This window comes from Ambystoma mexicanum, chromosome 1q (genome assembly GCF_040938575.1).
Source record: "Ambystoma mexicanum isolate Mex_15411 chromosome 1q, UKY_AmexF1_1, whole genome shotgun sequence".
NCBI classification, from domain to species: domain Eukaryota; kingdom Metazoa; phylum Chordata; class Amphibia; order Caudata; family Ambystomatidae; genus Ambystoma; species Ambystoma mexicanum.
This window is the reverse complement of record NC_090922.1, coordinates 378,016,212-378,028,636: the sequence shown is the minus strand read 5'-3', so window position 1 is coordinate 378,028,636 and position 12,425 is coordinate 378,016,212.

The following is a 12,425-nucleotide window of genomic DNA, read 5'->3' as shown; positions in this document are numbered from 1 at the left end:
GTGGACTGACCAGCCTACACAGGAGTCTTGCTCTGTTACCGCCGTCAGGTTGTGTTGTATTCCGAGTCCTTAGCACTCTCACACGATTCCTATACTTGACATTGCCAGGTCTGAAGTGAGAAGTGTACATTGGGCTGAAACACACAAGGCTGCTTCGTTGCCCTGCTGTGGTAACAATCTGTGCGGGTTCACTGTGTTTGGGATATCCTCAACTCTAACTTCTGCTGCCGCGGAATCTACACGACGCCGAGACGTACCCTGCTCGCATCTGAACCTGCCAGCATTGAAACTGACGTGGAGAAGCCTGGGTCTGCCTGCATTGTGGACCAGTGAGTAGCAACGCTAGGAACTGGTCGCCCTCCTGCAGTAGCCCGCAGCTTTTCCTCGCTGTATTAAACAGCACACCTTTTTCGCACTCGGGCTCTGCTTCTGCCCGCAAGTTGAGGCCGCGCTTGAGTAGCGGAGGTCTGTTCGCCCTCCTTTGTTCACCACTCTGAACTGCCTGACTTCCTCAAAGAGACTCCCCTTGGCCCATCAGCACGAGCTTGTGCAGGTACTTTTGAGCACAAGGCTCCACTCTTCGTAGGGCTCAGACTTCCTTCTAGTTAGGTGGCCTCTGAAGGCGAACTGGGTCTAAACGATTACTTGCACTGCCTGTTTTCCTCCCCATCTAGGTGGTCTGCATATTTCGTGCTTCTAACTCTTTAGACCCTTCAATAATTGTGTATATATTGTATTTGATTGTGATGTATTGGTTTACTTGAGTTTTATCGTGATTCTTTACTATGGTCAATATTACAAAGGCCTTGTAATAAATGTGTCTATATTTTTAATATAACACCTGCTTGGAGTAATTTGTAAGTGTTCTTGCTTTGTGTGCTCATTGAGGGCTTTCAGTCACCCTCACCCCTCTTGAGACCTAGTCTTGACCGCCGCAATCGCTACCTTGATTGGACTGGCTTGTCCAGAGGTTACCCTGTTCCAAGAAACTAGGCTGGCCTTCTGAACCTCTGCCCCTCCAGGACAGAATTCAGAAATACATCTTAACAGCCGGGCTTTCACTGGGTTTCTCTATGACCTCCTTCTTTCCTCACACGGTTCGACGTTAGTTTCCTGAGGCATACAGGTCCCTCGATGTATACATTCCCTCTTATTACCCCTGCCTCCTAGAGAAACTAGGTCTTCATTTTTCATTTAAACATGTCTTTTTTATGGGTCATTCCTGCCTCCTAAAAAAAAACTACACCCCCATCTTTCGCTCTGTGTCAGCTGGCTAGAACATGAGTTTGTTTTCAATATCATGCAATACACAATTTGTCCTTCATGAGACACATTTTTCTCTTGAGGGTGACACATTCAATCCTAAGGAAATAAAATAACAATTAAAGAAAGATGTCTTCTTCTTTCCTGGTCTTCTAGGCACGTCCATAGTAGATGACAGAGGTGTCCTTGGGGATCCCTAGTGTCTGTAGAAAGTCAAAATAGGAACAGAAGTCATTTGGGTACTGGTAAGGGGTCAGGTTTTCTTTCTAACTTCAACCCTTTCCTCCTTTTCTGCTATAAAAAATACTTTCTGGATCATTCTCCCCTACTCGTTGGTGCACATAAACAACTATTTTCCAACCACTCAGCAGGATACTTAGTTTAGGTTTGGTTCTTTGCTCAGCTTAGCTGTACGTGCTTCCTAGTTAGCTGCAAGTGCTTCCTGGTTAGCTGCAAGTGCTTCCTCAGCTCAGCAGTAAATACTTGCTCCTTAGCAGCCATTCTTCCTTTTTTCTTCTTGTCTTGATGGGACCATGGCCTTTGCTTGTGCTTTGCGTTCATCCTATGGAGAGAAACAGAGGTATTTCGCTGCACACCGTCCCAATTTTTTATCGTACACAACAATGTTTGCCTCTTATAATAATTGCATACCCCTATCACATCAACCTTCTTTGGCATTATGAACACAAAAATAATTACTCACCTTCGATTTAACTTCTGTTTTCTGTGGTTGTCTGAAATGGCCATGCTGTCATCTATTTCCTACTCTTTCCACACCTAATTGCACCTACCTTGGAAAAAAAACAGCTAAACACTTGAAGACATTGTGGGCCTCATTACACGGACGGCGGTGGACCAAGGTGCTATTAGCACCTTGGTCCATGCCGGTAAAATACTGGCACCGACTTGGAGGAAAGGGGAATTACCGCCCTATTCCAAGGTTGGTGGGGCGGTAATTCCCCCTTCCCCCATTGCCCTTTCCCATTCCCATTTTTGCCCCATAGGGCATAATGGGAATAGGGAAGGTGCTAATTACGGCACCGCAAATTGCGGTCCCGTAATTAGGTCCCTGGTCCCTTTGCGGGTTGGTTTTTAACGCCTGCAAAAAGCAGGCGTTAAAGTCTCCAACCCGCAAAGGGACCTCGTAGTAAGGCGGTAATGGTTAACGGTCACCGGTATCATTAACGGTGACCGTTAACCCTTACCACCGTCCGTGTAATGAGGCCCTGTGTCTCTTACTACCTCTTTTTCCGTTAATCACCTGGATCCTCTAACTTTTAGTGCTGATCAATTGTGTGTCCACACCTTTTTTAGCGTGAACTAGTACTTACCTTTTTCTTTTTCTCCCTAATTAAGGCTATGCAGACATTTCTCGTGCTTCCACGGAAGGTCCACAACTTTTATCTATAACATAAATCAAAATCGTTACAGGCACTTAAAAAATTGTTTTTTACTTACCTCACTATCATTTCTTAAAATAGCTTTGTGTACAATTTCCCTTGTTTGGTTGACCCAATTTTTTGTCAGCCATACTCCTTCTCTCGGTCTTCATGGTCTCTGATGCTTTTTATTGCCCAATGCTCTTTTTTACTGTTGGCCAAAAACCTCATTAATGCTATTTGTTTTCAAATGTTTTATTGTTTACTCATTTTATGCTTCTGGGTTTATTCCCTATCCCTTTATTCATTTGTCCAATCTTTCCCTTCCTCAAATTTTCTTTTATTCATTTTTATTTAAGATAATCAATCACTTTTATCTATTTCCAATTTATTTTTCTGATCCTGTGTAACAAAGGCCCAAAGTCTCCCTAGCGTTTTTAATCCTCTTTCTAATCATTTTTTATTTATGTTGAACACTTATATTTTTGTATGTATACTAAAACACACTTGCTTTAGTTTTTTGTGTGATACTGTAAGGAAAGTACCACGTTATACTCCATTAAGCCCTGCATGGCTGTACCATCATCTATGACGTTGTTTAAACTAAATCTTTTTATCTGAACCATTACTGTCCTTCATGATTCTTATTTCTTTTGTTTGCTTCTTAATCATTTGTCATGTTTCCCTACGTTATGGCTGCCTATAATTACCTGGAGGTCATCTGTCTCTTCCTCTTGTTCATAAATGTTCATGGCCTGCCCCTGAATTTATTAAATATTTTCCATAATTTTTCCACCAGGTCACACAGCTGGCTATATTACCATGCTTTGCCACAATAATAAAATCCTTTAGTTTTTACCCAAACAATCTCATTGGCCTTCTGCCGTTTTCATGCCTTCAAAATGATGCTTATGTCTAAATGGTGCATGTCCCAAATAAACAAACCATGCTTTCTTTGATAAACTAAACAACATTATGCTTTCAGGCTTTGTCATTCAACCCTTTCCTCAACTATCATAATCCTATAATAATAGAATCTCAACTGTTAGTCATGAATCAAAAAGGTTTTTCACTATTTTTCAAAGAATTTTATCCACGCCAGCTGCCAAGGCCTAAAAATAAAATCATAAAACACTAACCCTGGTGTAAAACCATTCAGGCTGTCCCATCACACAAGGTGGAGCTCCTGAAAAAAAATACTTTTAGGATCACCCCAAAACCCCCATTCAGTACATTATGCTATCCTCAAAACTCCCCAACTTCAGAGGGCTTTCTAAGTCAAATATAATATAAAACATGAATAACATTAGACCATTCAGCTGCAAAGGCAATGCCTGCCCCTGCCTGCACGTTAGTTTTAAAAAACCTGTGTAGAATCGCTTACTCCATATCTCATGACGTTCACCGATGCCTCCTTTAATCCCAGCACTATTTCTGCAGCTGTAAAACAACCCTTAGGGGTGTTCCTTGACTCATCCTTGTCCATGTCGTGCCAGGTTAAATTCTACAATTTGTTCTGTTGCACTTATCATTGAGTGCCATTGCCTCCGCTTCACTACCAAGTTCACTAATGCCATCAGCCCTTTCCTTTCCCCACAAAACTGCTTATTCATTGCCTGTGTCATTATCAGAGTTAAATTGGACTACTACAGTGCCATCCTTGCAGGCATCCTAGCAAAACTTCTAAACAGGCTCTAAATAGTGCAGAGTGATGGTGATGCTGTGTGCAGCTCTCAGCATTCTCAAAATAATACACATTACTCACGCCAGACGAGCTGCTCACTGGCTACCCATGAAGGTACAGTTCATTTCAAAATCCTAACCATCACGCACAAATGCATGTTTCACACAGCACCAGCATATCTAACTGATACTGTCAATAGAGTCAGTTCAGCAAGACCCAAAAAGAAGTCACTATGTCACTCAACTGCATGTCCCACTAATCAAAAGAACTAATGCTGGAGGTCTAGGCTTCCCCCTACATTGTTCCCAAACCATGGGATGCTTTCCCTAGCGAACTTAGAGCACAACCATCCCTCCTAATTTTATCGCAAAAACCCTCAAAACTACCCTGTTTAACTAACCCTATTAGTTTCCCCAGGAGTGTCTGTATGTATTCCCCCTGCTGCTTAATTAACCACTATGCCATGTGTTTACTCAATTTCTACTGTATCCAATGTAAGCTAAACATGCAACTTATCCATTGTAACTACAATGTGTATTTGTTTGTCCTATAACTACAGGCGAAGCTGTGGCATGCAACCACTATGTATGCCATTTTCCTTTTGTATTCTGCAAGCCTCTTCTTTCTAACAGCACCACGATGCCTAAGGGCTGCTGTGTGCTCTATACATTCTAGTAAATAAATACATAAATAAAAAGGTTTTTAATGCATTTAAGCTTTTCCTCTCTACTAGGAATTGCTTATTCCTTGCCAAAACTACAGTAGTCACTAATACTGGATCACTACAATGCCCCTTCTCTGGGCATTCATGGACAACCCCTCAATAAATTATACATCACACAGAATAATGACTCTAGGCAATACTGAATATTCCCATAAGGAAGCCTATCATAGGCCAGCAAAGAAGCACACTGGCTATCAGTAAATAAATGCATTATTTTTCAAAAAACACTAGGCCATCACACAAAGATGCCTTTTTGTCCACGTCCCTTCATACTTATCAGAGTGAATCACTCTTATTAGTCCATCAGACCCTCCTGGTCAGTCCAATACGCCTCGTATCTACAATCTGCATTTGGCACATGCTTTTGATAATTAAAGCCTTTCTGTAAATGTGGCTCGCGATGCGCATTCTGCACTCCTTCAACATGGGCCAATTTCCTGAACTTGGCAATGTTATCATCAAGGCTGACACTGTGCATTCCTGCCCAAAGCCCTTTTGTTTGAGCTCTCGCCTTGCTTTTAAGCAAAACGAAAAACACAATTGCTATTTGTGTGCCAGTTTGCCCACTTCATTCTGCACATAGCAAAACTGTTTAAATCTCACATGTTTCTTAACTGTGCGCTTTTAAGCAGTTTTCTCTGACTTTATATTCAACAATTTTTTTTTCACCTTATAAACAAAATGCCAACGGAGTTTTTTAACACTGCATTTCCCTTTAACAAAACCGCAGTCTAAACATAACATCATTTTTCTCTCTTTGTCTCGTGTTCCTGAAACACATTCGATTTTTTCAATCTACAAAACAAACGTGTCTACACTTTAAAATTCATTTGCTAAAGATGCGCTTAGTTTCGAACACACAAACAGACTGGAATTTCACAATACAGCGCTTCATATCTGAACCTCATTAAAACATTCCTTAACATCTCCACTGTTCCTTTTCCATCAATCACTGTAAATCCAACTCGATTCTCTGTTCGCACAAAGTTTCTAAAGGTCCCGACCTCTCATTCTGTTTTATAACTCTGCGCAGTTTCAGTGCTCACATACAACAGCCCTCTTTAAATCACTGTAACTTTGTCATGTAAATGCAAAACTCTATCGTTCTTGGCGCGATTCATTAATTATCTTGTCTGGTACTAGGAAATCACAAATTTAACTGCATAGCTGCTGGTTTACATTTTTTGTAATGGCTACAAGTGCAACAGCTTTTTTCACTTATCTCAGAACTGTTTGACTTTTTTGAAGTGAAATCACCACGGATTTGTGTGTCTTAAGTCATAGCATCTGATCATCTACATTTTTGTTATGTTTTGGCACTTTCAAAAACTTGGCTGAAAGCCACGTTTTTAAATTAGCTTGAAAATATAATTTTATATTTGTCCTAATATTTTACAGTGCACACAGACAATATGACACATAAAACGAAATCAAACAAGCAACATAACATACAAAATCAGACAAAACAACATAACATGACATGTGACAAAATAAGACAGACTCCGGCCGGCTACATGAATTTCTGCCCCTAATGTTACCCCAACATGGGGTGCAAACTCATCCCTTTCACAAGCATCTTTAACCACTGTGGTGACTTATTTCTTCCTATTTTATTCAGGACTATGGATGCAAGTTTCTTCTAGCCGCTATATTAAAGCGTAGGAATTTGGGTGTATCCTCTCTTCTCGGGTGTCCCCCCCGGTATCCTCTATCTTCTCAGGTATCCTCCTGGTATCCTCCTCTTCTCGGGTGTCCTCCCCAGTATCCTATATATAGGGGAAGCCAAGGGGACCACAGGCTGAATCATTACCTAATGCTGAAGTGAAACTGTTGAGAGAATTGGAGAAACTGCAACGCCGGGAAATTTACAAATGGTGGGAGGAGTCTTCACTGCAAAACTATATAGATGTCGGTCGGGTCCCTAGAGGGCTGTGCATCCTCACCACCCCTATGTTTGATGAACAGGACCCGGAAATGCTGCAGGAATGGGGGGAGGCAAGTAGTTTATGTTCCGTAAGCTTCCTGAAGATTCTCATTAAATATGCAGGCATAGACAGAAAGAAGATTCTGTCAGGAATACAGGAAGTGGAAGATCAGTTAAAAACTATTGATCCCAGTGAAGAGGGCAAAGCTATACGATGCAGTATGGAAAAAGGATACAAAATGTTTGAGGATGACATCAAGTTGTGTAAACAACGCAAATTCATACGCGACAAGGATGACTATGAAAAGGGAAGGGTATTTTTCTTCGCCAAACATTTTGACACCTTGCGACACAAGTTACCCACTGGTCCACAACCACCAACCACGGAACTTCCAGCCACCTGCTCTTCCTCTGAGGTAGACACTACAGAAAGTGAAAGTGAGCAACCTGTACGTAAACTGAATTTTTTAGAAGAGATGCAGTTGCTAGGGATGGACGTGCGAAACAGCAACAAAAAACCCAGAGGCAGAGGTCGTGGAAAGACCACGGGACAAAGAGGAGGAAAAAAACAAGGAGGGGAAACAGGCCCAGATTCCGGAGACAAGGACAAAACGGCACGGAATACCCGCTCTGGAACCAAGACTTTGTAAAGACCAATATGGAGCAACAAGACATGTCCATTATAAACCTCTCTACTTATCCTCTTACTGATGACCACCTGAAAGTTTTAAAACTCGGCCTTAACTTTTGCCCTACTAGCCACTATAACTATTCTGAGACTCGCATAGACTTTGATAAATATATGCGAAAAGTTAGGCTAAAAAAGTTTTTTGCCATGAATCCATCTAAGCAACCTGTTCAAGAAACATTAGAGGGGTATACTCCCGTCACTATTGAGGACATGGCCACATTTGGCAATCTCATAAGTCTGGGATTAGACTGTGTTGAATTGGATGACACTAGAGATCTAGATTGGAATGCCATGAATATATACACTGATTGGCCAGGCACCAGTCAACTAAGGTGCAAATCAAGATTCAATCCCATGTTCAATCCGGGAGGACACATAGAAGCATTCCATGATTTAGTGATACACGACCTGAAACAAATCAGGAAGCCCAAGGGAAGCTTACATGATAATCTTACCCATCAAGAACAGAAGGTTTTACAACATCTGAGCACTTTACGAGATTGCATCATTTAACCTTCAGATAAAGGGACGAACATTGTACGGATGAATCGCGTGGACTATATCCAGGTGGTGGCTAGACAACTCAATGATGAGTCATGCTATGCCAAATTGGAAGAAGATCCCGCTGCAGGTATGAATATGAAACTCTTTGATTTCCTTAATACATACAAGAAGAAAGGATTACTCGAGGATGATATGTGCAAGTTCCCTGTCATGCCCACCATCTACTTTCTGCCTAAAGTGCACAAGAGCATGAGGAAACCCTCGGGATGCCCTATTGTGACACTCAGTGTGGCACTATATGAGAATACCTCTAAGTTTGTAGATGAGACCCTGGTGCCCTTTGTAACTACACTTCATTTTACTTAAGAGACACCAAAGACTTTTTGAATAAAATTGACGGCATCACTTGGGAACCCACATACTTGCTTACCACCCAAGATGTGGTATGCTTGTACACCTCCATCAAGCATAAAGATGGCCTGCGGGCATGTGAATACTTTCTACACACAAGGTCCATGAACTTTTTATCACACAGTCAAATGATACTAGACATGGTCCATCTTTGTCTGACTAACAATTGCTTTCTGTTCAACAGAGAATTCTATGTACAGCTTCAAGGCACAGCCATGGGGATCACATTTGCCCCTCTTATGCTAATTTGTTTATGGGTGGTGGGAAAAGTGTGTTATTTGGAGCACAGAGAACAATTGTGACACTGCCAAAATAGTACTCTGGTTTGCGGTATATAGACAATTTATTCATTATCTGGGATGGAACAAGCACAGAGTGGCTAGATTTTGTCAAAAATTGAACATTAATTAATTAAATCTTCAGTTCACGGAGAGCCATAACAAGACCGCTATCGTGTATTTGGATATTCTTGTTAATGTGGCTCAGGATGAAATTGTCACAGAACTGTACAGGAAGCCGACAAGCTCAAATATACTGTTACATGCCAAAAGCAACCACCCAACCTCCCTTAAATGGAGCATACCATATGGCGAATTTATTCGCATCAGAAGAAACTGCTCCAAGTTGGAGACATTTGATGCTGAATGTGCAAGTATGGCCCCCAAACAACGTGGATACCCCAAAAGAATACTTGAAAGAGCTTATCATAAAGCTAGGGACCAAGAACGCTCCTCACTCCTAATAACTAAAGCACTGCCACCTTCAGAAATGTGTAATAGTGAGACTCGACTTATTCTCACCTATGGCAGGACTTCCCAGCATATACGCAGATCATGCGTAAACATTGGCATGTTTTACAGCTAGATGAACATTTGGGGGCAATCCTAGGAGACAAGATGAATATTACATTTCGACATTCTATCTTCCTAAAAGACAATTTAGTCTCCAGCTTTATGAGCTCATTCACTTTATCCATTGGCCATACCTGGCTTAATACATCTACCAAAGGCTTTTTTAAGTGCAGGAAATGCAAGGCCTGTCAGTTGGCCAAAGATGTCTCCAACTATGAACACCCTATTCTGGCAAAAAGTATTCCCATAAGATCACGAATCACTTGTGACACTGAGTTCGTGGTTTACGTCCCTGTGGCAAGTGGTATGTTGGGAGTACCATAGGAAGACTAAAATTGCGCATGCTCCAGCATATTCGGGCCATCAAGAATGTGGATCCGATGTACACCATGGCTGTGCACTTTAAGGAAATTCATAATGGAAAGCTAGATGGCTTTACTTTTTTTGGCATTCACACGATAGCCAAACACCCCAGGGTTGGAAACAGGGAATTGGCACTTAGACAACTGGAAACGAAATGCATCTTGGATTTAGAAATGAAAAAACCAAGAGACCACAATTTAGATGAAGAACTCTTTACCTTTTTAGGAACTTAATACTGAAAGACTGGTACATGAATTTGATCACTTCAGTCATATAGATGACTTCACCTCTTCCAGATGCAAAGTTGTCATGCCTTTCCATACCTATATTGTGCTTTTTCCTAGCTAACCTGGTACATAATTATGACCTATGTCACGCTGTACATATTTAGTCTTTCAGAAGTTTTTGATAAGTAATTTCTGCATTGCCTGTCTTTTTGTTTTCCCTCTATTTAGAGTATATGATTGGCTTTTTTTTCCTTTCCTGCTTTCTTTTTTGCTCTTGTATGGCCCTGTCTCAGGCAGCCTTGGTTCATACCGGTTTTCATAGACCTGAAGGTTCATTTTTGCTTGCTTCGTTAGGTCACAGGTTACTTTATGATCTATATTTTTGATTGGGTTGTTGAGATTTTCTCACATAGACATTTATGTCAATCCTATGACATTATATAGGTTATCTTTTAGCATAGCTCTTTTAAGCTTTTTGTAATATTGTTTAAATTTTGATTTCTATTTTCCTATTGTGTTCCCTTGGGAGTACGTTCAGGTTAACAACATATAGGGTTCCATATAACAGTCACTCTCCCCTTTTAACCATGATTTCTGTCTTTGAACTATTAGATTTTAACATTGTGTTTCTGTCCTGTTTATTTTTCATCATTTGTTATACATAGGCACATTCTTTAAGGACTGAACTCGAAGCCTGAGGCTGCGGGGTCTTTATATGGATGTGAGATTCTAGCAGTCTAGAAACGTAATCAAGATACACATTATTTTACATTCTAGTCCTTTCAGCAACGGTTACTGGGCTAGCATCAAATAGACATAGCTATTATTTTTTTGCAGATTTGCACAAGTCAGATAGTTTATAAAAGATGTTTACAGGCACTAAGCACTTTATTGTTTAGTAATTTTCTAATTGGGAAGGACATATATCCCAGTTAGATGCTGCTCTGCATTCTTGCACAGGTTGAATTGTTTACCATGCTAATTTGTACTTGCACTATATACTTTATTGCATATTTGCACAAGTCGAATTGTTTACCATACTTATTTGTACCCACACTATGCACTTTATTCATCGATGCTTATTATAGTCCTCAGTCATTTTTACATTTGTGTGGCCAGTATTTACGCAATTTACACTCATACTATGGCCATTTTAAATGTGTACTATTTATTTGTATTATTAGAAATTATGGACAATACATCAGAGCGTTACTTTCTTTCACACGCACTATCGGCATTAGGCAGCGCTAAACCACAATGTTCGCATTTATGATGATGTGGATGGACTGCTATTGCGTGCAAAATGCAAAGTGGCTATTGACTATGCTAAACGTTGTGCACTAAGCATAAATATGTAAAGATAATAATTTGCTACATTTTACGTCTGGCATTTTATACTAATGGATTGAGTAAATGTTAATTGTTTACATTCTTTAAATACTCAGCAATGGGATTTGAACTCAACTGTGTTAAACCTCAAACCATAGCCGCCACGCTACTAATTGCAAGTGTTAAGATGCCTGCCAGTTGGAATCATAGTGCGATGTATCCTCCAATGGAGACATTCTATATGCCATTTTAAGTCACTTTGACTATGTCTGTATTGTCAACGTGATCAAGCGGTGTGTTACCGCGAAATGCATAGTTTTTGCAGTTTTCCTTGCCATGCTGACTTACAAACAATAAAAGAACTGTCAGTCTGGGAAAGCCTTGGTGTTTCTGTCTTCTTGTAGAGAGTCATTTTTACTCTCTCTACTGTTCGAAGGAGTGCATTCCGGCAACTTTTGCCTGGTCTCATCGTGGATCAGGTTTCAGAGGTTTATTTTTAATATATAGAGATATATATATCTCTATCTCTCTCTCTCTCTCTCTCTCTCTCTCTATATATATATATATATATATATATATATATATATATATATTACATGGCCACGGTAGTGGCCATGTAGTTATGGTTAAGTTGCTGTTTCCATAGAAAGAGCACTTTTTGGGCGGCTTATAACTTCACTCTCCCTGGACGGATCCTCACCAAAAAAAGTAGTTGGGTCACTCTGAATTTTTTTGCAAAGTTTGGTGAGGATTCGTCCAGGGGGGGAAAAGTTATAGGGGGGGTCCCAAAACTTTTTTTTTCCCATAGACTGAATGGGAAAAAACTTTGCGCACGGCTACAGCCCGAACCGCTGGACGGATTTCCACCAAATTTGCGGCAGGAGCGGCGGCCTGGTCCCAAAAGCGTGCTTTTGTAAATTTGGTGTAAATCTGTGTAGTAGTTTTTTTAAAAATGACCAAAATGTAAGGCAAAAAAATTAGTGATATCTGCGTTCGCTTCGCGGACGGACTTCCCTGTTCGCTCCGCGGACGGACTTCCCTGTTCGCTCTGCGGACAGCACCCCGATTGGCCCAT